The sequence below is a fragment of the Panthera pardus genome, unplaced genomic scaffold (genome assembly GCF_024362965.1).
Source record: "Panthera pardus isolate Hobbes unplaced genomic scaffold, ASM2436296v1 HiC_scaffold_13, whole genome shotgun sequence".
Classification (NCBI taxonomy): Eukaryota; Metazoa; Chordata; class Mammalia; order Carnivora; family Felidae; genus Panthera; species Panthera pardus.
The window spans coordinates 191,870,905-191,882,448 of record NW_026526688.1 but is presented as its reverse complement, the minus strand read 5'-3'; the positions used below and the strand labels follow the sequence as shown (position 1 = coordinate 191,882,448).

The 11,544-nt window shown below is 39.1% G+C and overlaps 1 long non-coding RNA gene across 1 annotated transcript; it reads left to right on the top strand.

Moving 5' to 3' along the window:
- Positions 1-2,812: 2,812 nt before the first annotated feature.
- LOC109269622 (uncharacterized) lies at positions 2,813-8,011 on the top strand. The gene is made up of 3 exons (XR_002081171.2): positions 2,813-2,990; positions 5,114-5,204; positions 6,243-8,011. It is a non-coding gene; the product is annotated as an uncharacterized LOC109269622 (long non-coding RNA).
- The last annotated feature ends 3,533 nt before the right edge of the window (positions 8,012-11,544 follow it).

Genomic DNA, 11,544 nt, shown 5'->3' with positions numbered 1-11,544 from the left:
AAATGTTACATAGCATTGGATTTCACACCTCTTATTCCATTTTTAGTGACTCTGACTCTGTTGCTAAGGTTGTATATGGAATTTTTAAATTTATTAGTGTAACAAAATAGAACGTTAATATAATAGATAACTACTATCTCATAACTTTCTATAATTAGTATATATTCACATATTAAGGAAAATTCCTGCAAGACCCAAAAGTAGACTTAAAAAAAGGAAGTCACCTATGTCCCTGGACAGAGATGCCAGTTTTTTCTAAATCAACTTATAAATATAATGCAATCCGATAAGAATCACAGCTGATGTTTTTTTTCTCAAGCTAAACACGTGGATTACAAAACTCATTTGGCAGTAGAAACAAGCAAGAATCACCAGAAAAATCCTGGAAGAAAAGAATTGTGAGAGAGGTTAGCCCTTTCAGAGGCTAAAACATACTACCAATTTTTTGTAAATCTCAAATGCAATATTGGTGCATAAAAAGATGGGCAAACCAATGAAACTGGAGAGCAAACAAAGAAAGATACACCATTACAAGGGCAAATGTAGCATATGGTAAAAACATCTTCTCAAATCAGTGGAGAATAGATCAACATTTTTGGTAAGTAACATGGAGATAACTGGGTAGTAATATGAAAAAAATTAAAAGGTATCTATTTCTTATACCACACTCCAGGATAGATTCCAAATGGATGACATTTAAGTGTAAAAACATTAAAACACAAGTACTAGATAAAAACATGAGTGAATTTCTACTAGAACTTAGGGTTAGAAAATGTTTTCCTATTATTCAAAATTCAAAAGAACCATAAGAAAAAATAAACTGTATATATATAAAAAGAAACCTTTGCAAAGGAAAAGATAGCATAAACAAAGAGGATAAAAGCCAAACTGGCAAAAACATTAGTTCCTTATGTAACAATAAATTATGTTAGTGTATATCCCTAACACATATAAAGCTTCAAAAATCTTTTAAATAACTACAATTTTATACAAAGCAGACAAGAGAATAAAGCAAATGGTTCACACAAAAAAATAAGGACTTAATTATATGAATAGTTGCTCAATTTCAGTTATAACAAAGGAAATCTGTTTCAGATTAAGATATCATTTCTTATCTATTAGGTAGCAAATTCAAATGTGTTGGTTTGACAAAAATCCAGTTGACAAGGCTTTATTAGGCAACTAGGTACTTTCATATATTGTTTATGGAAATAAGAAATGGTACATTTTTTATAGAAGGGAATTTGGAAATATCTGACAAAATTATATGTGCATTTAAGCTTTGACTTAACAATTTCACTTCTGGGAATATATCCCAAAGATACACTGGCAAAACACGGAAAGGAAGGAAGGAAGACAAGACTATGATTTCAAGATTATTATTTGCAATATTAATTATAATAGCAGAAACATGGAAATGACCCAAATGTTTGTCAATAGGGCATTGGATAAATAAATTCTGAAACACAGTTCAGTAACATGAAGCTCTGTAGAAGAATTGATACCCAGGACATGCTATATGAAGAAAGCAAGGCAAGAAAAAGGTGAATAGTGTGCTATTTTTTCAAATGTTTGTTTGTTTGTTTGTTTGTTTATTTATTAAAAGGGGGTTGGGGGCGGGCAGAGAGAGAAAATCCCAAGCAGGCTCCACACTGTCATTGCAGAGCTGGATGTGGGGCTCAAACTCACAAACTGTGAGATCATGACCTGAGCTGAAATCAAGAGTCCTGTTGCTTAAGCAACTGAGCCACCCGGGTGCCCCAATAGTGTGCTATTTTTAAGTAAAGAGCATATGAGTAGGAGTTCCTACCTGCTTATATTTGTAAAAAGCAAATGATGGAAGTGTAGGGGAGAAAAAAAATTTTCCTCTACCCTTCTAGATTCTTTTGACTGCTCTATTAATTAAATTGACAGAAAACAGATTAACAGAAGAAAAACAATTACATACATACAGGAGCCCCGTAAGAATATGAGACCCCAAGGTAATCAGGCAATTGAAGTTTATATGCCATTGTGAGCTAAAGAGAAGGGGTTGGGGGCCTGAGATTTCAAAGGAAAGAAAAACAACTTAGGGAACTTAGGAAGAGCTGATGTTTGTAAACAAATACTTGTTATGCCTTGCAGACAATGGGACACAGAGAGGAATTTGCTCTCTTGGTTGTACTGAGCCTACCTCTGCCCTACCACACCTAACCCACATTCTCTGTCGTTATCCCTAGTGATAGTTCTGTCCTGGACCAGCTCTTCGATCTAAATTCTTTTAGGCAGTTGAGGAGGAGGTAAACATCCTCCTAAGTCCTTTGGACCTTGACTAACTTCAGTTCAAAGTAATCCACATGCCAAATGGCACATTTGGGGGAGGTTCCTTCGGAACTCCTTCAGAAGATAAACCATAAAATCAAAAGAAAATGGGTACCTATGGGGAATTGCTCTGTAGGTATAACTCTCAAATCATGCAAATTATTTACACAATTTAAAACAATTTAATTTTAAATTATCAATTACTAATAATAGAAAGTGTTTTTAAAAAGAAGAGAAAAAAGAAACCACAGGGTCCAAATGGGGCCACTTGCCCCTCTGACAACAAACCGAGACTTAATTGCAAGAATGTGACCTTTACCCAGTCAATCTGGAATTTCCTGATTAGCATTAGGGAGGTGAGCAGCATGAAAGAGTCCTGCCCTTCCCCCAAAGGAAGGGAACCTTGCCTGAAACAATTCCTTTCTTTTACTAGCAATTTCCTTGTCCCACCCCACTTCTGCCTATAGAAGTCTTTCGTTTTGTACAGCTCCTCAGCCCCTGTCAACTTGCTAGACGGGATGCTGCCCGATTCTTGAACTGCTGGACAAAACCAGTTAGGCCTTCCGACTTACTCAGTTGAACTTTCATTTTTTTAATAAAAGTGAAATGAAACAGATGAACTTCATTGAAAGTCCACTTTTGTGTCAAATCCACAAGAGAACAAGAAATTCAAGTGATGGGGAAGCACAGTGAGTTGACTTTTTATTCATAGTGGGATACAAAAAGAACCGGTCCCACCCCCAAATACGTGTAAAAGTTTTAAAGTGATGATATTGGTCATGACAATATTATTTTGAGATTGTTGCATTTGCTTTGAGAGACAATGCAGTTGAATAGTTATGTCAAATGTAAACTTTACGACAGCAAAGAAGGGACCGTGAAGCAAATAATCCATTTTCTTCGATGTAAACGAATTGTAAGAAAAAGAAAGGGAGAGACAGCCTACAGGTTAAAATAAACTTAAAACACCTATCAAACAATCACAATAGATAGACCTTATTGAATGCTGATTCAAAAAGAAAAGATGTTTTTTAAGAGGTGGCCTTTAAGAGACGACTGGAAATTTTAATAAGGCTGGACACTTGATATGGATAACTTACGGCTGTTTTGTTTATGTATAGTAATGAAACAGGGGTTATGTTTTAAAAAGGAATTCTTACGTGTTTAACATACATCTTGATGTATTTATAAATGAAATGATATGATAATGAGAATTAGGTCATAAGAATAACAGAGTAGAAATGAGTGGGAGTACCGATGAAATAAATTGACCATCAGTTGATAATCATTGAAATGGAGTGGTGAGGACATGTGGAGGCATTATATTATTCATTCGATTTTTGTGTATATTTGATATTTTCCAAAATAAGATAATAAGAAATGTCAACCTCATAAAAATACAGAGATTGCTAACATTTGTTAGATTTATAAATGAAGCATAAATTTACAAGATGAAACTAAAATCCTAAGGAAGACCTAGGTTTTGTGAATCTGTAACTTTAATAAATTGAATTCCAATTGTTTAAGGCAAGATGCAACTTCTGAATGTGTTTTCTATGTATAAAAACCAATCTCAGGGGCATGAAAATGCAAACTTAACAACACAAAGGCTTGGAGGAAAACAGCCTGGACTCAAATTCCTTCTCACCTGGAACTAGAGTTATAACATACAAAGTGCTTAGAACAGTACCTAGCACATAGGTAACAGTCAGGAAATTTCAGCAATCATGATTATCATCAGCCTGGGCATTGGAAAGAGAAAGGACCTTTTTCAAGTCTTGACCCTTCCATTTATGAACTAGGGACAAGTTATTTGGTTCCATTTAAGAAATACAGATGAAAGCGTCTTCTGTGTGCTCACCCTGAGAAACTGGGTCACTGATGTCGAGGTGTTAATAATCTACAGTCTAAAGTAAATCTCTGTTTCTTCAGTTCTAAAACTGTTACCCTAATAATCAAAGATCATAAGGTTTCACCGACTGGTTTTGCAAATGAAGTGAAACTAGTTCTAATGATCTAAATAGAAAAATCCCCAAATGAAAACAAAAAAAAAATTCTGTTTGCAGCACCCTGCCAGATGAAAATAGTCTGAAAGAACGGAAATATTTTGTGCTTTTGTTCACCACGCCAACTGCTGGTGTTGATCTGCTCTCTAAAAGGACCTACCCACTGCCCTCTGTTCAACGAACTTTTCGTCTTTTCTATTAATCCAGAAAAGATTGCATTAATTCACAAATTGCAATTTGGATTTAAATATCAGGCCCTCCTCCATTTTGTTAATGTAATTTATCACATTAGGGGTAATTTCTGATCCTCAGAAACCCAGCACCATCACCTTTCATTCGTGCATTCAACAAGTCGTTTCTACTGCCTACTACATGCACGAGTCTGAGCTAGGAATTGAGGCAATTACTAAACACAGATGCAAAAGAGCTTATGCAAGACAATAAGCAATATACCTTACATGAATAAGTTACATAGTATGTTAGATAGTGAAATATGCATGGAAAAAATTAATGAGTACAGAAGCATGAAAGAGGTGTCTAATAACATTTGCTGACTGATTGTATATATATATATATATATGTATATGTATATGGTGTATATATGGTATATATATGGTATATGGTATGTGTGTGTGTGTGTGTGTGTGTGTGTGTGTATACACACACAATACACACACACACACACACACACACACACACATATTTGACTTGTAAACGTTTCCTCACTGAGCATCCTACACTCCTGGTAGATTGCAGCTTGGGCTGGTTTTTCATTTGTGTGTTTTTAATCAAGTACCTTCCGACAGAGCACATACTCTTTGCCGCCACCTGAAAATTCCAAGCAAACTCTGAATGTACAGCCAGAGCTGTCCACTCGGGGGTACCAGGACTGTTGAGGTGAGAGGGCTCTGAGAGATGAGTTCGACCCCTCCCTCTGTAGCTGGGTGCTCTTGAATGTTCACTTTGCCACCTGGTCTAGTCTATTGGCCAGTGACGGCCAACACCATGCAGCAATGTGACTCTTTCCCCAAGGCTTTTGCTATCTGGGATCTCTCTACTGCCATAGCAGTCACACCTGTGCAATCACGTAGGGCCTAGAAGGGGGATTCCGTACAAAAGTACCAGAGGCCTCCTCTCCGAACTCTTAGGAGGCTGCTGAGAAGTTTCGTGCTTAGTTGTAACATTTAGCCCATCCCCTCCGTGCCTGTCCATCTAGGTTGGTTTTTCCTTTCTTGTGTTGACTCCCTTGTTTGTGAGAGGGATCAGAATGTGACATCCCAAAATATGCCACTTTGGCATTAGGCTTATTTTGAGCTGAAGGCCATTAAGAAACTGCAGGGGCACCTGGGGGGCTCAGTCAGTCAAGCATCAGCTCAGGTCATGATCTCGCGGTTCATGGGTTCGAGCTCCGTGTTGGGCTCTGTGCTGACAGCTCAGAGCCTGGAGCCTGCATCGGATTCTGTGTCTCCCTCTCTCTCTCTGTCCCTCCCCCGCTCAGGCCCTGTGTGTCTCTCTCTCAAAAATAAAACATTAAAAAAAATTAAAAAGAAAAAGAAAAAGAAACTGCATACACAAGAGACCTGGGTCCTATCTCTGCCTAAAAGCTGGGGCACAAAATTACCCTTTGTGAAGGAAATTTACATTTGTAAAGGTGTCCTCCTCTTAGGAGACACCTCTTAGCATCTGAGATGACTTTGATCTGCATGACAAACCTTATTAATCATTCTTAGTCACCTGCTCACAACTTACCTCCCCAGAAGCCCCAATCTCTGCTTTCCTTTACCTATTCACTTCTCTGTCCTTGATTACAGTTTGTTAAAATGCTATATAAGCTCTTGGGTCAAACCACCTCTTTGGGGTTTTTACTTCTTTTCTGTGAAGCCTCCATATGCATGTAAAATTAACCTTTTTTCCTCTTCATCTGTCTTTTGTCAGTTTAATTCACAGACCCCAGCTACAGAACAGAAGAACAGAAGAAAAGGGCCTGAAGAAGTCAGCCAAAGCTGGACCTCAGGCGGCTGAGACTGTCCACTAGAACTTGCTTAGCATCACTGAGCAAGCTAGGAAAAGGAAGATACTTCACACTCTCTTTCCTTTGACTAGCAAAACCTGTGTTTCCCTCCAGAAGCAGTTCATTTATCACTTCCTCTTGCAGCCTTGATGCCCCATCAGAATTTATATCCCCAACCAATCCTCCATGGTCCTTATACTATTATATTGATTGGTATACACGCCAAAGGGGATCAGAATTTGTCACTTCAAAATGCGCTCTTTTGGCATAAGGATTATTTTAAGCTTGTTGTTTTTAAGAAACTACAGACACAGGAGAAGCTCTGATAACCAAATAGAAGTTACCCGTCGTAAGAGTCACATACACACATAAGATAAGCCTCCATTTATAAGGGCGTCTTCCTCACTGTCTAGGGAAGAGAGGGTGGCCAGATCTCTAGAAACTCTGATCACTGCACAATTCAAAGACTTAACTCTCCATAATAAGCATACTTTTGTTTACTGTGTTTTCTAATAAGTTCCCGGAAGTGGTGCCCCAACCCCCAACATACTGCTTTGCTTTGGTTGAGATGATTTTACCATGACAGCCTAGGCTGTTTCATTTTTTTTTAAATATAATTTATTGTCACATTGGCTTACATACAACACCCAGTGCTGGTCCCAACAAGTGATGGCCTGGGCTATTTCAAACACTTAATGCTCTTCCTGGGTATCATACACAGGGGGTACATATGTTATAAAAATTGTATGTCTTTCTTCTCTTAATCTGTCTTTTTACTACAGGGGTGTAATAAAGCCTAGAAAGATAGAGGGGAAATTATTTTTCTTCCCCCACAATGCCTTTCTCCCCAGAGAGGCTGTAAGATCTTTAATGGTGAGACTAGGACATATGGTATTTACCGTTGCAATTCCCAGGATTAAAAGTATGGTACACCCTAGAAAAAATAAAAATAAAATAAATTAAATTTAAAATTAAACGCTTTCTGAGAAAATGATACCATCTATCAAGTATTTACTTTAAAAATATTGCACATAAACTTGGGTGTTTTCTTTTTCTTTTTTTAATGTTTATTTATTTTTGAAAGAGAGAGAGAGAGAGAGCACAAGCAGGGGAGGGACATAGAGAGGGAGACATAGAATCTGAAGCAGGCTCCAGGCTCTGAGCTGTCAGCACAGAGCCCAACACGGGGCTCGAACCCACTGACCACGAGATCGTGACCTGAGCCAAAATCGGACCCTTAATCGATTAAGCTACACAGACACCCTTAAACTTGTGTGTTTCAATTCAAGCTTCTTGTTTAAAGAAAAGACAGAGATTGAGGAACAAGTAATATATGATCAGGAAACAAACAGTGTGGATTCTTTGGGCAGCTAACCTGATTTCTTTAATAAGTCAATGGCATGGAAAAGAAGGGAAAAGAAGGCAGGAAGACTCTTTTAGAATAAAAAAGACTTAAAAATATATTACAACAAATAGCAACATGTAAACCTGTTTTAAGACATTTTGAGATGGTTAGGGGACTCTGAGTAGGGAGAGAGTATTAGATAATACTAAAAGTTATTATTGTTCACTAAGTATAAAAACAGTATTTTGGTTGTGAGTGAAATGTCCTTATTTAAGGGTATAATAATGTGATGTAAAGGATTTTCCTGAAAATACTACAGCAAAATAGAGTAATTGATAAAAAAATACAAATAAGGCATACGTAGGTTATGCAGTACAATAAATACATATATTTGGTCTTTGTCCCCTATTTCTAAACCAAAGCTCCTAAAATTCTTGGAATTTCCTGAGTGATAGGTCTTTTGTCATCAACAAAAAAAATCCCTTTCACTCCCACCTGAGTTTATGCTAGTGAGGTGATTCGTGGGGGTGTCTTAGATCGCTTCAAGATGGGGGCTGACCACCAGAGGAACTAACCATGTGATTAGGGGGTTAGAACTTCCAGCCTCACTTCCAACCTTCAGGGAGGGAAAGGGACTGGAAATCAAGTTCAATCACCAATGGCTGATGACTTAATCAATCATGTCTGTATCATGAAACCCCACACAAAGATCCTAGAGAAACAAGGTTCAGGGAAGCTTCTGGATCGGTGAACACTTTGATAGGCTAGAAGAGTGGCATGGAAGCTGTTCCCCCAAATTTTATCCTGTGCCTCTCTTCCATTTGGCCGTTATTGAGTTGCGTCTGTTGTCATAAAGTGATGATCATAAACAAGGCGCTTTTTTGAGTTCACTTTGTCATTCTAGTGAGTTATCGAACCCGGGGGAGGTAGCCTGAGATGTCCCAAATTTGTAGCTGGCTAAGCAGAAGTGCAGGTAACCTGGGGACCCCATATGCGCTGGCATCTAAAGTGGGGACAGTCCTGTGGGAGTGAGCTCTTGACTCATGTATGACATCTGAGCTTGCTCCAAATGGGCAGTATCAGAATTCAGTGGATATGGACATCGCTCAGTTGGTGTTGGGGGATTGCCTAAATGTTGTTGAAAAATGACACAGAGTAATTATGGCAAAATGTCGGTAATTGTTGCATCGGTGAGATGGGCACAAGGCAGTCCATTACACTATTCTTTCTGCTGTTGTGTGTTTCAAAACTTTCCTACCAAAAACATTAAAAACTTAAAGAGACACTTTTTTTTAATGAGTTTGACCATTCTGACAATATTTGCAAAATATAGACATCCTAAAAAGATATAGTGATATCTCATACTGATTTTAATTTGCATCCCTTTTATGACTAATGATGTTGAGCATCTTTCTATGTGTATATTGGGCATTTATATGTCTTTTTGTAAAGCATTATTTCAGTTAACTTTCCCTAAGGAAGTGACACCGTGTGTCCACAAAAGAATGTGTCTAAGAAGGTTCGTGGCAGCTTTATTCATAACAGAAAAAATATAAAATAAAATAAAATAAAATAAAATAAAATAAAATAAAGGAAGCAACTCAAATGTCCACCAGCAGGAAAACAGAGAAATGGTGACATATTATGCGAGGGAATATTACTCATCACTAAAAAGAACAAACTACTTGTTAAATGGAGCAACATAAGTGAATCCTGAAAACATTGTGTTCAATTTAAGAATCCAGACACAAAAGAATACATACTGCATGGTTTCGTTAAGAATTCCAAGATCGGGCAAAATGGATCTGTAGGTATAAAAATGAAAACAATGGTTGTCAGTGGAAGACGAATGGAAAAGGGTAGGAGGGAACTTTCTGGGGTGACAGAAGTGTTCTATTATTTTGAGTGGGCTATTGGTTAGCCAGGTGCACACATTTGTCAAAATCCATCAAATTCTATACGTAAGATCTGTATATTTTATTCTATATAATTATACTCCAACTTAAAGAAAGAGAGAGAGAATATACCTAACACAAAGGAATGTGTTGTTAGTGATGGTATTTCAGACATTAGCAAGAGAGGTTTTTTTTTTTAAGTTTATTTATTTTGAGAGACTGTGTGTGTGTGTGTGTGTGTGTGTGTGTGCACACACACATGAATGAGGGAGGGGCAGAGAGAGGGAGAGAGAGAGAGAATCCCAAGCAGACTCTCTGCTATTGACACATGGCCCCACCCAGGGCTCGACCTCATGAACCGTGAGATCACGACCTGAGCCGAAATCAGGAGTCAGATGCTTAACTGCCTGAGCCACCCAGGCGCCCCAGCAAGGGAGGTGTTTTCAGGTAGAAGGACACATCCACCTGGTCTTTCTGCCAGGAGGGAACCTGTGCCTCAGGACTCTTATACGATCACCCTGAGAAACCGAATTCGCCTTTGCTTAAGCATCAGTGCAGGGCAGTCTGTGGTCCCCCCCTGTCTGAACTTCTCTTGCTACAGTAGCAATCCGGAATTCTTAGTGTGACACCATAGAAACAGTGTTAGCTTTCTCTACAGGCCACACAAGTGACCCTGCCACTGACATCCCTCGTGGACGAAGAAGCAGAAATCTGATTAGCCATAAGTGGGTTGTATCTGCCTGGAAGGAGCACTGTGGACAGGCATACCCTACTTCCAGGTCTAAGTGCTTGCCCCATGGACTTCAGGGCTCTCAGTCCCCACAACTTACCTGTCGGATTTCTCAGGGAGTAGGCATGAAAGCTCAGTCATAAGAAGGGATAAAGTGAAAAGTGAAATTATTTCATACATTTTGAGACCACTGTGTATTTGGGGGTTTATGAACTAGAAATATACTCTATTAGTAGTATTTGTCTAGATCACAGAAAATGATTAGTAAAATATGTTCATCCTCCCCTGGGATATTAGGGGCTGCCATAACAAAGGGCCACAGGCCAGAGGGCTTAAACAACAGAAATTAATTTTCTCACAATCCTGGAGGCTGGAAGTCTGAGATCAAGAGGGCGTCAGCAGGTTTCATTTCTTTTAAGGTCTCTTGTCTTGACTTGTGGATGGCTGTCTTCCTCCAGCGTCTTCCTGTGGTCACCCCCCTGCATGTGTCTGTGTTCCCATCTCTTCTCATAAGGTCGGCAGTCATATCAGATTAAAGCTCACCCGTATGATCTCGTTTTAACTTAATTACCTCTTTAAAAACACTATTTCCAAATACAGTCCCATTTCGAGGTACTGGGGACTAGGAATTCAACATGTGAATTTGGGGGGACATAATTTAACCTATAAAAGCAGGTGAAATGCTTATTGTCCTCATTTTGCTCATAAGACAAGTGAGCCTCAAGAAACTAAGGGACTAGGTCAGAGCTTGGTGACATGTAACGATGGGTGTGACGGACCACGTCCCTTGAGCCTCTCCATTTTTTTAATGCAGCCTGGTTGACTTCCAACTGCCAGTATGGGAACCTCATTCATGGGGGGCCTTCTTTGAAGCTTGGACCGTCACTTTGTCTGTCTCTCAGCAAGGAGTGCCTGAAATTACCATCCTCCCGGAGCCGCCCCAACCAGTTACTGATGGGAATAGGTGCATCAATCCCCCCAGCACCTCCCCCTTAGGTAGGAAACCTCTGAGAAGAGCATTTCCACATTTCCTCAGTGAAATGAAACTTTTGTTGCCCTTCGTTGTAGCTGGCTTGACTGTATGCCCTCTGTGGCCTTCCCATCTCGGTGTCACTTTCTCTAGCTAGTATATCCTTCGCTTGCCAGATAAAGTCCTTGACTTTGAGTCGTGCGTCAGAGTCTGGTTCTAGGGAACTCAGACCAAGACATTGAGATTCAAACCTAAGGTTTTTGACTGTACAATCTGTTCCACCACA